The 18,089-nt window shown below is 35.4% G+C and overlaps 1 long non-coding RNA gene across 1 annotated transcript; it reads left to right on the top strand.

Moving 5' to 3' along the window:
- Positions 1-3,027: 3,027 nt before the first annotated feature.
- Positions 3,028-17,686, top strand: LOC121737773. The gene is made up of 3 exons (XR_006037187.1): positions 3,028-3,105; positions 15,906-15,913; positions 17,676-17,686. It is a non-coding gene; the product is annotated as an uncharacterized LOC121737773 (long non-coding RNA).
- The last annotated feature ends 403 nt before the right edge of the window (positions 17,687-18,089 follow it).

The following is an 18,089-nucleotide window of genomic DNA, read 5'->3' as shown; positions in this document are numbered from 1 at the left end:
ATTTGATTCCACAAAAAACGCGAGCTAACTCGACCTTAAAACTTACGTCAAAATGTATGTTTAGAGGTATTCTTTCGCAATTAGCACAACTCATTTCATGGATTAACAAAACCTTAAAATTTGTTAACCAGTGATAATTACTGTGTGGACCGCAAAACTCACATCTCGAAGTCTCGCATCGAGCCGGCTCGATAGAATTAAATATATCGATTTTATGTAAAACTATCGAGCAATGCTGAATTTGTGGACGAAATCCCGAGCCGCGGGTTTTGCTCGACGTTATTGCTCGATCGAGCAAAACCGTATGTGAGTACTTAGCATTAGGAGAATTTTTTTAAATCTTCATTTTATTAGATATAGGTAATTAAGGGCAAATTCGGCTGTCTGAATTGACTCTAATGCGGCATGCCTGCAGCAGTAGATGGGTGAATTTCAACAAATGACCTTTTTTTATCATATCGGTGAACTTTTTTATTTATACAATATACATATTTTATATACTTTTCAGGTTTTATGTATTCTTTAGAATACAAAATGTTCCCAAATTTAATATCATTAACGTATCATTTAAGACTAAGGAGAAAATTCAGTTTGAATTCTGGTTTCCACCGATATGATAAACCGGCACCGATTTTTATTTCTGTGCACCGATATGATAAGCTTAACCACCGAAATTACATACTAATCCAGCGATGTGATAATATTATTTTTATAATATTATATTTATGTATTTATTTTGATCAAGAACAGGGTGCTTAAAATATAATTAAAATATTTTTAAAATGTTTTACAATATTTGAGTGGATTTCAACAACTTGCATTTTTATATAATTTTGGTGGAAATTTTTGTTTCCACCAAAATTGGAGATTAGGTGTTTACAAGAAACTGGTACGACAACCACCACCTAGACGAGTTAGCTTATGACAGAATGAGGTGAATGGCGTATTTTTTATGCTTCAAGAATCAATAGTATTTTGTAAAAATAATGTTTTACACACCCTCTTACCCACCAAAATTTACCCACCAAAATTGGAATTTGCGAGAAAAATAATCATTAAAAAAAAATTCGTGCACTAAAGTTATAGCACATTAACTTAACTATAAACAAACCAAAACTCTACCGATATTCAAAATAACAACATGTTATTATTGCCACAAGTAGGATAATTTAAGTACACCAAAATTGCATAAAATCGGGGGTTTTGTGATAAAACGGTTTTCATAAGAGTCGCGAAAAAATACCGGACAAAGCCAAAGTCCAAAATACAGTTTTTTATATTTCCTAAGTAGGAAATATAAAAAACTGTATTTTTGCGACCTTCCGTACTACCCCCCCTTTGGACTTTGGCTTTGTCCGGTATTTTTTCGCGACTCTTTCGCGACTTTAACTTACTTCAAACCTTACGAAATAAAGGTAAGGCTTCTAAAGAAATTAAAATCACCTACAACTGGATACCAGTAACACCAACTTTCCTCAAAATACCGGACATTGTTCTGTCCGGTATGACCATTAATTTTTTACCGGACAGGCCTCGAAAATACCGGACTGTACGCTTAAATACCGGACATCTGGCAACCCTAGTTGTTGGCCGTTCTTATCTCTGTAGGGGTTATAACAAGTAAGCTTTCAGCCTTTAAAAATGACGGAAGTCTGGCTGTCACTTGTTCTTGAGCCACTGGGTTTTCATTTTGTGAAACTTTTCGACTTAGAGAGCTTACAGACGAACGGCACGTGTCGGCGGCAGTCGACGGCAGACGACGGCACGTATCGGCAGCAGTCGACGGCAGTCGGCGGCCCGTGTCAGCAGTCGACAGTTTATCACGCTTGCAGTTGTGAGGTACTTACTTTTTTTTACAGTATGTCCACTATATCGGCAGCGTACAAATTACCGACTAGCCACCAGTATGTTTATCTTCAAAATTTGTCCAAACAAGCTTCCTACTCGTAAGTCAAAATTTCTGCTTTCGACTTTTCCATCCACACCACATTTTGAGCATTAATTTACTAGGCTAGTCGGTAATGCGTACGCTGCTGATTCAGCGGACGTACTATGAAAATATTATCCGTTTGATGCGAGACGTCCATTGCGTATGATACCGACCTGTGGCCGCTTACCTTTAGGCGGTACGTCACAACTGGGGGCCTACCACCACCTCTACTAAATAACACCGTTTGACAGATAAGCAATATATTACTTTAACGTCAAGCTAGCGATCTTAAAAAGTTGATATTTCACAGCCGACTTAACAATGCTTTGCATTTTTACTAGAAGCCTTAGTTAATTTTCTGTGGTATTTATTATTTATCATATGCGGCTTATTCGTTAATAGTTGTGACTAACCTCATGGTTCAGATTATAGTATTAATATTGGATATTGTTTCATTAGTATCATAACTTGATCCTATCGCAAAGCTTTTGGATACAAGCATATTAAATTTCATTTAAATTCCACATAAGTTAAGCATATTAGCATCAAAATTATATTAATATCCACACGAAACTATAAGACGTAAAGGGATGCTGCTTTAATTAAAAAATTAACTTTACTTACAACGCAAGAAGATACAAAATTAATTGATAGATTTGGCGATCGAATTACCTTATTCAATTTTGAATGGCCCATTATAATTGCATCGCAATACTTCGCCACGTTGCAGTATACTGCAACGTGGCGACACTAAAGCCCCTAAATGTTCATAACAAAATCTAGAAAAGGCTCTATATTTTCCGTTGTCACAAGACAGAGACTACAGAAAATCTAGGTTTCAAAGGATAAAAATCTAGGCTATGTTTTCTTCAAATGTATTTTGATATTCTGTAACGAAAGAAAGTTTATACAGATGCAGAAAATCTTATACAGTAGGGATTTCTAAAATGGTTCTGCGGCAGACCAACTAGCGCTTACAATTTATCGGTTTCCGTTTAAGCTTAAATTAAACAGGAATACACAAATCACGGAATAATTTAATATTATAACGACGTGGAGCTATCTCATTAGATTAGCATCATCATGGAGCAAGAAGGTGGCCATAGGAACTCCCTAATAAAACGACATAGCCCCATCGACTTTGGGTTCGTTTGATTCATCTTGATGAGTACTTGGTCCTCAAATAGTTTTCAGGGTCTGATGATGAAGTGGAAAAGTGGCTATATGAATCTAACAAAACGAGATTACACAACGCATTCAAAAAGGGGCTGATTTAAGTATAGTTATCTCCCCACGAATAAAAGCCTTTTAAAAAGGTGCATTACCTATTTTAAATAGTAACTAAAACTATCCATACTAATATTATAAATGCGAAAGTGTATCTGTCTATCTGTAACATCTTCAGGCCCAAACCGCTGAACCGATTGTGCTGAAATTTGATATGAAAGTACTTTGAGTCACGGGAAAGAAGATAACACACTTTTCAACCAGAAACAATGTACAGTTCCTGCGCAGTCAATTACTTTAGGCATCGGATTTGCAGGCGTCAACTAATTACACCTACATAATATAAGCTCAAAATAGGTATAATTATTATATCTTAATATATATATATTTCTTGTGTGCGTGTGTATGTGACTGAACTCCTCCTAAACGACTGGACCAATTTTGATGAAATTTTTTGTGTGTGTTCGTGGAGGTTCGAGAATGGTTTAGATTTACAGTTTGGTCTACTGGAAAATGTTTTTTCAATTAATTTCTTATTTATAAGGAGTTGTTGATTTTGGAATGTTTTACATTAGATCCGGCGGACGGCGCTATCATCGCATTCAATATTATTCTATTTCAATTTTAGTTTGTCCTGACAGATGGTGCTACGATTAATTTGAAAAAAATTTTGTTATTCAATTCATGTGCTGATTAAAATCTATACTAATATTATAAATGCGAAAGTATCTCTGTCTGTCTGTCTGTCTGTCTCGCTTTCACGCCAAAACTACTGAACCGATTGCAATGAAATTTTGTACACAGTTATTCTAGAGTCTGAGAAAGGACATAGGCTACATTTTGATGTGGGAAAATATCTTATTTCCATGAAAATATCGATGAAAATTTATTCGCATTGCGCAGGCCAGCGCTCATCCCGGGGGTCCTGGGTTCGAGTCCCGCAGGCGGAACAAGTTTTTAATGTTCCTGGGTCTTGGATGTGTATTAAAATAATATTTCAAAAATCTTAAATATATTTTATGTATAATATTATAAAAAATCCAGAAATATATCGATGCAATTTAGTTCTAATACGATTCAACAGATGGCGTTTTATTTTATTTTAGTTCTAATACGATTCAACAGATGGCGTTTTATTTTTTACTTAAATATATTTTATGTATCTATACTTCTATACTAATCCATACTAATATTATAAATGCGAAAGTATCTCTGTCTGTCTGTCTGTCTCACTTTCACGCCAAAAACTAATATTATAAATGCGAAAGTATCTCTGTCTGTCTGTCTGTCTGTCTGTCTGTCTGTCTGTCTCGCTTTCACGCCAAAACTACTGAACCGATTGCAATGAAATTTTGTACACAGTTATTCTAGAGTCTGAGAAAGGACATAGGCTACATTTTGATGTGGGAAAATATCTTATTTCCATGAAAATATCGATGAAAATTACTTCGCATTGCGCGTGGCCAGCGCTCATCCCGGGGGTCCTGGGTTCGAGTCCCGCAGGCGGAACAAAAAGTTTTCAATGTTCCTGGGTCTTGGATGTGTATTAAAATAATATTTCAAAAATCTTAAGTATATTTTATGTATAATATTATAAAAAATCCAGAAATATATCGACGCGATGCAATGAACATTTTAGTTCTAATACGATTCAACAGATGGCGCTTTTTTTTTACTTCGTTGGAACATAGAACTAATCATACTTATTAGTTATTATGTTTTTGTTTATAGTTTTTAATACGTTAGAATATTATGTTTAATAATATTATCACTTGCTATAATAATAATCAATCTATCTTATCTTATAGAACTCCTACTGCATTTCTAAGGAGTTCGAGTGTGTTGTGTTGGCCTATATTCCATCCAGAAAATATATCAATGCAATCAACATTTTAATTCTAATATATGAAAACAGATGGCGCTTTATTTTTTACTTCATTATTATAACAGAACTAATCATACCTACTTTATTATATATTATTGTTTTTATTCATAACTAGCTGTTGCCCGCGACTTCGTCCGCGTGGACTTTAGTTTATAGCGCGCGGTGTCAACAAAATGTGTGTCAAATTTAAAAACTTTTTAAAACCCTGGTAAGTGGTACCCCTCTTAGGGCCGCGCTACACCGGAATGGCAGCGCTGAAAGTGCTCGCCTCGCCGCTGCCATTCCGGTGTAGCGCGGCCCTTAATTAATCAAAATACCCAAAAACAGCTGTGCAGTGTGCACATAATCTGTACTAATATTATGAATGCGAAAGTATCTCTGTCTGTCTGTCTGTCTGTCAGTCTCGCTTTCACGCCAAACGCCAAAACTACCGAACCGATTGTAATGAAATTTTGTATACTGATAGTCTAAAGCCTGAGAAAGGACATAGGCTACTTTTTTACTGGAAAAAAGGGTTGTAAGGGTCGTAAATTTGTTCAAAAAATTCATAATAGATGGCGCCGTGCGTCTTCTACATCGCGCTGACGCTTGCTCAAAAGTCTTTCTATAAGAGGTGGTATCATCTTACATTTAAGTCTCGATTTTTTTCGATTGTTATATCTATTCTACGGTATTAAATAACTCAGTACTTTATCTGTGCAGGCAGTGACGTAACCTTAAGACCAAATTTCACCAACGACTGTTAAAGTTAATGCTCGAATTAGCGTTATATATCACGTTAGCTGTTTTGTTTTTCATATGAATGAAAGAGAAGACAGGATATTTTAACAAGCTGTTAACACTAACAGACGTTGGTGAAATTGGGGCTAAACCTATCAATGATAAATAGTTTATGGGTAAAGTTGTGTAATTGGGGGGCTAAATAAGCTTTAAAATTTGGCATAATATATAAAGTTTAACATACAAAAATGAAGTACTTATTGTTTGGACACTGCACAGCTGTATTGATTTAAGGGGTACCAGGGTTTTTTTATAAAAGCTTTTGACACCAATTTTGTTGACATCGCGCGCTATAAACTGAAGTCCACGCGGACGAAGTCGCGGGCAACAGCTAGTAATATATAATTTTGTATGTTACGTCTCCCTGTTCTATGTCGTGTGCAATATTTCTGTTTGTTCATACAATGCCCGCATACCACTTGAGCATATTGTATTGTTTTTGTTTGTCGTTGCAGCTGATGGCATACAGACTATATAAACACAAGTTATGTTTGTCGATATTCCTGATGGCAGACTGTAGATTATAGAATATAGATTATAGACTGTTATCTATACTTATAATATTATAAAGGGAAGAGTTTGTTTGTGTGAACGCGTTAATCTCAGGAACTGTGGTACTCAGAAACTGCCGCGGTAAAGCTATTGCATGGCATTTTTATCAATATATGCAATGATAATTCGCATACGTCTAGTGATCTAGTCCCATGCACACAAGCACCGTGCCGAAGTCTGACAACGCCCCGCCGACCTTTTTACTGGTACTTAAAAGTTCTTTAGCGGCGTTACGTACGGGCATATGAAGATGACCACGTGACCTTTTTGAAAATTGTAAGGCGAAGGGAAAGCAGACCGCCGGCGCAGCGTAGGAGAGAATCAAAAACAAAACATCAAAAGAGATCAGTGAGTTTTTATAAAATACTTTGATGTCAAAATGTCACTTATATCACTGTTATAATGTCACCAAACAAATACAATAAAAATAATTATTTTGCAACATAAAATCAGTCACTTACCATCAGACAAAATATACGCTCGTTCAAATTACCGTTGTTTGTCCAATTTGAGCGCGAGTGTACGCGATAACTCCATTAAGTATTCTGTACGCGTCTGTACCATCACCTTACTATTCCCGACACAATGTGCTTTGTTATAGTTTTAACCGACTACGCAATAAAAATAAGCTATTTTGCTGTTTATGCAGGCCGTAAATGTTCTATGTTCTTTTCTGAGATTAAAAATATATCCATGCCTTTTATCAAAATCAGTTATGTAGTTTAAGCGTAGAGAATAGACAGGCGACAAACACATTTAAAACATTCATGAACATATTGAGTAGCGAATGTCTCATATTTTAGTAAGTAAAATAAGTACAAGCAAGGTATCTAAATATATATAACTCAAAGGTAACTGACTGACTGACATAGTAATCTATCAACACACAGCCCAAACCACTGGACGGATCGGGCTGAAATTTGGCATGCAGGTAGATGTTATGACGTAGGCATCCGCTAAGAAAGGATTTTGATAAATTCCAACCCTAAGGGGTTAAAATTGAAGATGAAAGCTTGTTTTTATAATAATACTTCTTAACGCGAGCAAAGCCGCGGGCAAAAGCTAGTTTTGAAATAAAATATGGAAACGAGCTAATGATGATTCTGATTATGGCTAAAAACACTCTGGATCATATTGTCTGCTTCGAAACAAAACGTAAATAGATCAAAATCAATCCACCCGTTTAGATCTACTTACCAAACACACACACACACATACAGATAACGTCAAAATTATAACGCCTGCTTTTATAGGGTTAAAAATGCATCGCATATATTCTCGTCAGTACAGTGGCAATGTGAGCTAACCCTAAGGGAGATCGCAGACGGCACACTTTTTGTGTGATCGAGTCTGCGGCGCACATACAGTCAGACACACAGTCAATTCAGACAGCAACGCGATGAGGCGAGGCGAGGCGCGGCGCGGCATTTTGTATGGATTTGACAGATTTCAATTATTGCGCGAGGCGACATGTTAATCTGTCAATTTAGTACAAAAGAAATGCATCTACGCGTCGCGTTGCGGTCTGAATCAACCCTAAAATGTAATTTCGTTGATCAAATACTACGAAATTCAGACTTTTACAGTCACTCTTAATTTATAACAGAAATATAACTCGTACGACCTGAAGGCCTCCTTAGTATTCTGGCCTCGTATCCGTTGGGTTGCCATACTCAAACTACTAATTGTTGTTGTTGTATTGCCCTCTTCTACCCTTAGGGTCGCGCCACACCGGAATGGCAGCGGCGCGGCGAGCACTTTCAGTGTCATATGATTGTAAACTTTGACGCCCCGCTCCGCTCATACATTTTGACACGTCAGAATTCTGATAGTATGCGGGGTCTACAACAAAATGTATGAACAGGGTGCGTTCCGGCGGGCGTCCGAATTTTTCTGATCAGAAATTTCGGATAATGTGCGGCCGGCCGGGTGACTTTCCAATCTTTGCCAAAAGCGACCGCGATCGACAAAATTTTGACTTTATGAACTAGTTAATTCATTTTCTACCGACATTGGTTTAGCGACCCATGCCGGGTCTCTGTTCATACATTTTGTTGTAGACAACGCACACTATCAGAATTTCTTACGTGTCAAAATGTATGAGCGGGGCGGGGCGTCCGAATTTTTCTGATCAGAAATTCGGATAATGTGCGGCTGGGCTAAATGTTATTTAGCTATTTATTTATTTTTAAATCACAAACATTCAGATGCTTATAAATAAAAACAGTTTAAGTTAGGTTAAATACTACGATTAATAAAAAATATATAAAGAAACGTAACTCCCATACTATTACCGTTTTAATTTTTGTTCCTTTCGAACTATCATCTAACGTCAGCCTGATACCGCTGAAGGCCACCTGAATATTGCAAATGTATTGAAAGGTGTAGGGGAGAGAGGGGCTAGAATTAACAGGGGTAAGTATTAACAAGTCTATAACTACTAAATTAAATGACGATACGGTAAGACGTTCAATGTTATAAGTTCGAGCGACGTCGGTGAACGATTTGCGACAATTGAGTTGCCCACCGGCTGCCGCGTTATAAAGTTATTGTACGTCGGTGCAAAAATACAGGCAAGCGAACATTTTTACGTCTCGAATTTTTTGATTCATGCTTTAATTATTTGGTTTTACGATTGCAATTTTTTATATAATTAATGGTTATTTAGTTGCTAATTACATTTCCGTGTTATTTGATTAAATATACCTATAGTTTTTTTTTAATAATTAGTTATATCCGAAAAGGTCCTCGGGGGTAAGTTTTAACAAAAGGAACGGGGTAAGTATTAACCCGTTAATATTTGGTATTACAAGCCAGTTGGAGCTACCACATCTGCCGAAAGAGGTAAGCCGATCATTCTGGCGGCAGTGGTACACGCTATCGGCAACACCATACCACCGATGTTCATATTTTCGAGGATCAGATGCAATTTTTGTTGCAAACGGGCCACCAGAATCCATAGCAGCGCAGTAGATGACAGCAAAAGGAAATGTATGTTATTTGAGAGAAGTTTTTATTGTTATTTAACATTTGTATGTCAAAAAATAAATAAATTCCCATTTTAATATTGTTTTGTTTACTTCCATGGTTATATTAAATTCTAACAAGTTTTGCTAGCGTTAATACTTACCGTCACTGTTAATATTTGCCCCCGAAACGGGGCAAGTTTTAACCGCTGACTTTAAAAAAAAAATGCGTCTCCCGCCGAATCCAAATAATTTAGATGGATTTTAGCTTAGTATATGCAAGTCATATAAATTTCCGATACTCGGGTATAAAAATAATAACACAAAGTTTTCAAATTTAGATGATAAATGACAATATTTAAAATCTGTTAGAACTAGCCCCCCTCTCTCCTACCTAGGTACAGATTTTTGACAAGTATTGTAGAACATATTGTTTTTTGGCGGAGTTACTTTTCCTTAGTTTTTATTATTCGTAGGTTAATTTACTACTTACTAACTTACTACAACGCTACTTACTAAATTTGTAATTTAGTAGGTAGCGTTGGGAGCTGTACTAGTTAAAACTGTGACAAAGTTCCCAAAAGAAGATTAAAGATAGAATGATAATAACAATACAATATGGACAAAAATATTCTCAATTATAAAAATGAATCTGCTTTCTTTTAAGTGAAAACTTTTTTTGATGCATTTTGCACTTTTTTGTGGTGGTTTTTGTACAAAATATTAATAAACTCGCATTAGAGCAACTGACCTGGGGGAGAGCAGACCGCTTTCTGTTGCATGTTGCTTCCTGGTCTAAATAATTATCTGCTTTTGCTGTTTAGTTTTCATCTGCTGGCACTCTCATATACCAGTTGTTTTTTGCCGTCAGCTCGACTGCTATAAATGTCTATTCGACTACATGTCTATTCGAGTTCGAGCACCACTGGTAGGGTTTGCCCCATAAAGCTTTCTCGTTGACAATATGTTTGCACAAGACGAAGGAATTTTCACGACTGGCGTGGCTTCATAATGAGATTCTTTTATAATAATTATAAAAGCTGTCAGTCTGTTGCGTTTCCTCGTTAAGTAATATTATGTCAACTCCAACATAATATTGTTGCTGGTAGTTTTCATGGTACACACATAATACTAGCCGTCCCGGCAAATGTTGTTTTGCCATTTATAAAGTATTTCGCCCATATTATTTTATTGAATTGACGAATCAATATTAAATAAGTATGTCACCATGACAACGTCCATCGCTATCCCGTCGCACAAACAATGGTCGCCGTCAGTCTCGAGTTGTAGGTAATAATTTATTTATTTATTTATTTTAAAAACTTTATGCACATATATACAAAGGTGGACTTAATGCCTTATGGCATTATCTACCAGTCAACCTTTGGGCGATACAAGGACAAAGTTGTATAGGTGCCAGTCGAATTGAAAGAGGATAAAAGACAGAAAAAAAATATATATATTATACTTATAAAATATATATTGTATAATATGATACTATACTTACTTATAATATACATATTATCAGTTTATCACACATAAAATTATATATAAATAAAACCAATAACCATACAATATAATATATTGTATGGTTATTGGTTTTATTTATATATAATATTAGTTTATATATAAATTTATATATTTATATATAAATTTACTATTAGTTAAAATAATAATAATAATAAAATAAAGTTTATTATTATTATTATTATTATTTATTCAACAAATGCACTTATCAATATAAAAAGTACCCAGGAGCCGATTCTCAGATCTACTGATAAAGAAAATTTGGTAAAAATCAGTTAAGCCGTTTCGGAGGAATACGGTAACTAACATTGTGACACGAGAATTTTATAATAATATATAAGATACTAGCGACCCGCCCCAGCGTCGCACGGGTATAAAATATATAGTCACTGAAAAAATGATTAAAATCGATAGCCGATAGCCTATGATAAGGATCATAGGCTATCGACTATAATTGTCGTGGTCTACTTCTTATCTGTGCCAATTAACATAAAAATTGCTCCAGTAGTTCGCGAGATAAGCCCTTTCAATAATTTAACTCTCCCATTTTTTCCACATTCTCCTATTAGTCTTAGCGTAATAAAATATAGCCTATAGCCTTCCTCAATAAATAGGCTATCCAACACTGAAAGAATTTTTCAAATCGGACCAGTAGTTCCTGAGATTAGCGCGTTCAAGTAAATAATTAAACTTTTTAATAAGTTTCCCCGTTTTTTCCACATTTTCCTCTATTTCTTTGCTCCTATAAGTTTTAGCGTGATAAAATATAACCTATAGCCTTTTTCGATAAATGGGCTATCTAACACAGAAAGAATCTTCAAAATCCAACACAACAACACATAGGGACATAAGGGAAAAAGCGACTTTGTTTTATAATATTATGTATAGATAATATAGAAGATTATGTTCCTAAGTACCAGAAGTAACAGACATACATCTTCACATTTATAATGTTAGTATATTTATGTCATTCGACAGAACCGTGTATAACAAGATAAAACTTGTTCTCTTGTCTCACTAATTACTAATGCATTTAGTTTTAATGAATATATCTATCTCGCTTACACTTCACAGACTATTAATATAACTAACTACCTCCGCTGGCTCAGCGACCCAAAGTGCTGAACAGTACTGAATGTAACATTTATAGACAGACACAATTCGTGCTTGTAATATTTTTATGAAACACATATAAACAACACGTATACCTATCTGTCTGTCTACAATTTTCAAGTGTTCGATAGAACACGCCAAGTATAGACTGTTACAGTTGAAATTCCAGTCTAGAAAATTCTAGAAACGACATAAGACTCTTTGAAATGTAAGTCTCAAAGACAACATTTTCTCTGAAACATTTACTCAAGAACTACGAATAAAAATCGGCTAACTCGCGCACGAATGGTTTCGTACCGTTATAGAGCAAATAAAGGCCAAAAATTGATTTTTTTGTATGGGAGCCCCCTTCAAATTTTATTTTATTAAGCTAAGAAAGAGGAACTGTGTCAAAAAAATTGTCCACGGACCACGAGTCTACAAAATGTGACCCGTATAGATGCATACATTATGCATGTATTCGGTACACAATTTTGTGTAAATATATAAGTGACAATAATGTCAACGGCTGTATTTTGTAAAGGTGAATGCCCAAAAATGTATGGACCAAAAACCCGAAATCGATTGAAACCATTTATATGTGGCATAGTAGAATACTTATACTGCATCCCAAATACAATTTTCTTTTTTGGATTAAACAATCACCGAGTACTTTAAAAACGATCGTAACTAATTGACTTTTCTTATAGGAATCTATGATAGTTAGGACTACGCGATGCTACAAACGATAGTGTGGCGATTAGTACGTAGTAAAAACATTTTTTAATACAGATATACAGTGTTGTAATTATGTTTTCATGAATTTAATGTTTAAATATTTATCACTTTTTTATCTGACAGTATAGAATGTTAGTTTGGTATAGAAAATAATCTGTATACAATATGTACTGTTTTTTTAGGATTATTAAGTAAGTACACGATATCGGTTATATGATCGTTTTTTTTATAAAATAAGGGGGCAAACGGGTCACCTGATGGAAAGCAACTATACTGTCGCCCATGGATACTCGCAACATTAGAAGAGCTGCAAGTACGTTGCCACTTGCCGGCCTTTGAAGGTTTGCAGGTCGTATTGAAAATATAGTGACAGTTTATTTCAGAGTTTTACAGTGCGCAGCAGAAAGTTACGCAAAAAACGCACTGTGGAAGACTGCCACTCATCAAAGTGATGAGGATGGTATATTTTTTGCGTGGAGCGATGGCGAAAAGTTGCAGGTGGTATGATTCCGAACAAATTCTTAGAGCACTCCCCGTGATACAACCGATAGTGGATGTAGAGTGAAGCCACTTGTGATTTAGTTTATTCTTAAAATATATTATATTTGACATACTTTTTTAGGGTTCCGTACCCAAAGGGTAAAAACGGGACACTATTACCTACTGAGACTTCGATGTCTGTCCGTCTGTCTGTCTCCAGGCTCTTACTCAAGAACCGCTATAGCTAGACTTCTGAAATCTTCACAGACTGTGTATATCTGATGCTACTGTAACAACAGATACTAAAAACTAAATAAAATTAAGATTCAAGGGAGGCTCCCATACAAAAAACGTGATTTTTTGCCCTTTTTGGCTCCTAATCTATAATGGCTATATTATGTAGACACATGATTTTTTTACGAAATCCTCAATTATGTGTGTACTTTAATATTTAATTGCAAAATTAAAATAAAATACATAATTAAGGGGGGCTTAATCCCCTCATTATTCCCATCCCATCTTTTTAATAGAGTTTTAGAATAACTCCCATACAAAAAACAATTTTTCCCTACTTTCGCTCTATAACGGTACGGAACTCTTCGTGCGCGAGTCCGACTTGCACTTGGCCGTTTTTTTTTTTTATTTAATTGTACATTATTGTCTATCAACATCGCTTTCACGAGAAAGATCACAAAAACAAAGGAAATAACTAGTTGATTCGAAGTAAATACCATACTGTGTATCTCAGATTTATTTTTTCAAATTATCGGTTTCGGTTATGGTATGGAAAAAAATGAATTGCATATTTTCAATCTAATATTTATGCTCTACTTTGCTGTACATAAATTATTTTAATCGACTATGGGTTTTTTTGAGCATTGTCCTTTGTGTGTGTGTTTCTTTGCTATTGACATATTTTAGTGTGCGAAAAGGATTAAGGAGCCAAATTCAAAACGGTTGAAGTATGGGAGTTTCGTTTACTTAGTTTTTATTATTCGTAGCTCCCGAAGAAATCTTTTTATCCACTTTTTAATGAAAAGTAGTTTTTGATGTAATAGGAGCATTTCGTTATTTAGTACACAGCGAAAAAAAGTCGGGTAAAAGTCAGTTAGCAATGCAATGCCACAAGTGACAAGACATAATAGGATACTATACTCCACTCGGGCTAACTTGTCGCTAGCGGTCATTGACTCCCTGTCAAAGACTTGTCATTTTCCATATAAACCGCGATTGACAATGAAGTGTCAGATGTTATCAATCGTGGTTTTATATGGAAAATGACAAGTTTATGACGGAGAGTAAATGACCGCTAGCGACAAGTTAGCCCGAGTGGAGTATAGCTATTTGACCGAGCTTTGCTCAGTATTTGATAAAACACGAATAAAATGACAGTTTCTTAAAATGATTTCTAGCTACGAGTATGTATCGCCCCCGAAACCCCCTATATACTAAATTTCATGAAAATCGTTGGAGCCGATTCCGAGATTCCAATTATATACATATACATAAGTATATACAAGAATGGGGATTAGCCATTTTTTTTTAATTTTGCTCATTACAAAAATCATTTCGAGGAATAAGGTCAGTGATCGTTTTTCTGTATATAAACGAAAAAAAAACCATTAGTTGCTTATATTTTTCAACAAATATGTTTAACCTTTGTTTGACCTTCAATGGCGTTAAATTAGCAATAAATTCGACCAACATTACGTTTCGAACTTTTGGTAAGCTTCTCGTATCAGCTTTCACATAATGAGAACTTGCATTTGACGAACCAGCCATTAAAAATAGGATTGAAAGGAAATTTAAAACATACTGCAGAGGTCAATTGCGGCCGATGATGACGTCAGAGCGAAACTTTAAAAATTTATTGAGAAAAAACTAGCCAACGAATTTCAAAATTATTTAATTTATATTCTTAAAATATCCTATTTTAACGAAAAAAAATATAAAAAGTACATGTGATTTTTTGACAATGCCCATTGCTCATTTAAAGATATAAGATTTAATATTACTGCAATGTTTTCACATTAAAGGCAGCACTAGCGTATAAACAGTAAACGAAATGTTTACTGTTTATACCATAGAAAAATTATAGCAAGCTATAGAGTGCTTCTAACAAGGTATGAACTGTAAGCACGAGTGTGAACATATTTTCCTATAAGCGTCTTACGATGGCGCATGGAACATCACTAGACTTGCGTTATACGTTTGACAAGTATCTATAGAACTTCTGCTTACGATCGGCACAACGGGGAACGAGCGATGCGCGCGCTCTATAGCTTGCTAATGTATACTCTAAGGTTTATACCATGTTTATACGCTGTATTCGGCGTTTGACAACGTTTCTGTCAATATTCTGATGACGTGTGCGACATGTCGAATTTTTGTCGGATTATTTTCTGTATGTGTTAGTAGCGCCCTCTGTTCCCTATTGAAATAGCTATATTATCTTCTTGTATGATAAATAAACTTCAGTATTTTTAATGTCTCATTTAAAAATGCATCGCATCGCTTCGTAGCGTTGCAATATGAACTGAGCCTTTAGTACTATCAGAGAAGTTGATTCAAAGGCAGATGGCGGACTTACGTAATTTGATCGGATTATGTCAATTCAAAGTTAATTGTGACCTGTCGCCTGGGTTTGAGTTTTGACACAACGCGACCAATTTTTTTTTTTTTTATGAAATAAGGGGGCAAACGAGCAAACGGGTCACCTGATGGAAAGCAACTTCCGTCGCCCATGGACACTCGCAGCATCAGAAGAGCTGCAAGTGCGTTGCCGGCCTTTTAAGAGGGAATAGGGTAATAGGGGAGGGTAAGGAAGGGAAGGGAAAAGTTGAGGGTAGGGAAGGGGTTAGGGGATTGGGCCTCCGGTAAACTCACTCACTCGGCGAAACACAGCGCAAGCGCTGTTTCACGCCGGTTTTCTGTGAGAACGTGGTATTTATCCGGTCGAGCCGGCCCATTCGTGCCGAAGCATGGCTCTCCCACGTATGAAAATTTACGTAGGTCCGCCATCTGCCTTTGAATCAACTTCTCTGGTAGGTACATAAGTAGCATACCAAGTTTATACCATCTGGATCCAAGTTTTATTTAAGTTTGTAAGTATGTCTGTGACTAGCAAGTTCGTAAGTTTGTGAAAGCAGTATATCTTTGGACGTAAGTGGAAAACTACTGTATGTACCATCTGGGAGGATTTTCAGTTTGAAGTTGGTTATAATAATAGTATTTTAAAAAGGAAAAACCGACTTCAAAATTACGTAATTGATAATTAAAATTCCCTATCTCCAAAACTACTGCATTCCCTAAATTGAACCATACTTAGTACAAAAAAAATAATTACTCAAACCGGACTTGTAGTTCCGGAGATATGCGAACACAAACATAAAAACATACACTTTTGAAATTTGGCACATTTGTTCAGACGCTGATTTGTAGACTAACATATTATACAAAAACTGGGCAGTTCTGCAAATATTACATACATACGCGTCGAATTGATAACCTCCTTTTTTGAAGTCGGTTAAAAAGAGCATTATTTATGGTACTTTCTAAGTTGCTACACCTGGTATCCATAACTAATATGTGTGTGTGTATGTGTATAATGCAATGGGGATTGTCCATTTTTTTTTAATTTTGCTCATTACAAAAACATTTCGAGGAATAAGGTCAGGGATCGTTTTTCTGTACATAAACGAAAAAAATACCCATTAGTTACTTATATTTTTGAACAAATACGTTTAACCTTTGTTTGACCTTCAATGGCGTTAAATTAGCAATAAATTCGACCAACGTTACGTTTCCAACTTTTGGTGAGCTTCTCGTATCAGCTTTCACATAATGAGAACTTGCATTTGACGAACCAGCCATTATAAATAAGATTGAAAGGAAATTTAAAACATATGCAGAGGTCGATTGGCGGCCGATGATGACGTCAGAGCGAAACTTTAAAAATTTATTGAGAAAAAACTAGCCAATGAATTTCAAAATTATTTAATTTATATTCTTAAAATACTCTATTTTAACGAAAAAAAATATAAAAAGTAAATGTGATTTTTTTTGGACAAAGCCCATTGTCTGTAACCTCTTTACGCTTAAATCGCTGAAATGATTTTGCTAGGTATGTACTTTGAGTCCCGGGAAAGGACATAGGATACTTTTCATCCCGAAAAAAAGTACAGCTGCCACGCGATAAACGGGAGATTGCGGGAATCATCTAGTTTTTTAAAGTTAAAGCGTAAAGACGGGACAGACAGACAGACAGTCACACTTTCAAAGATGCAAAACTGTATGTAGTTTTGTCTACACAATATGTCTTCTTTTCACGTTAAAGTTACTAAAACGATTTAGATAAAGTTTGCTTTGGGCGTATATTCAGCTCAGGAAAATGCCAAAGTATCGTTTTCGTAACAAAAAACATTTCCTGTGCAAATTAATTTCAACGCAAGAGTTGTGGGGAACATAAAATTATTTCATAAATACATTTCCTTTAAAGCAGTAATGAAATAAGTCGGAAGAATCTTCATTTCTATTCTGTTGCTCATTCAGATACGAATCCCTTATAATTGAATTACAATAATTATAATATGAAACGGTTGTGAAACAGAAATAATTCGTTTCTCTAATTTCAATCTCCAAATATCGAATGTTATGTTTTCTTAAATATACAGTGTGTAACAAAAATAAGTGATTATACTTTAGGGTGTGTACGTGTTCCTCGTAAAGAGTTCACTGTGAAAGTAGCAGCTCTGAAAGACGAAAATTTTTTTCACTTTTGTGTGCCCAAGCGTCACGAGTTTCCCCATACAAAAGTGTAAATTTTTTTTGGTCTTTCAGCGCTGCGACTTTCACAGTGAACTCTCTACAAGGAACACGTACACACCCTAAAGTATTATCACTTATTTTTGTT

The sequence above is a fragment of the Aricia agestis genome, chromosome 21, assembly GCF_905147365.1.
Source record: "Aricia agestis chromosome 21, ilAriAges1.1, whole genome shotgun sequence".
Classification (NCBI taxonomy): Eukaryota; Metazoa; Arthropoda; class Insecta; order Lepidoptera; family Lycaenidae; genus Aricia; species Aricia agestis.
The sequence above is the reverse complement of the archived record's forward strand: the minus strand, read 5'-3'. Positions and strand labels throughout refer to the sequence as shown.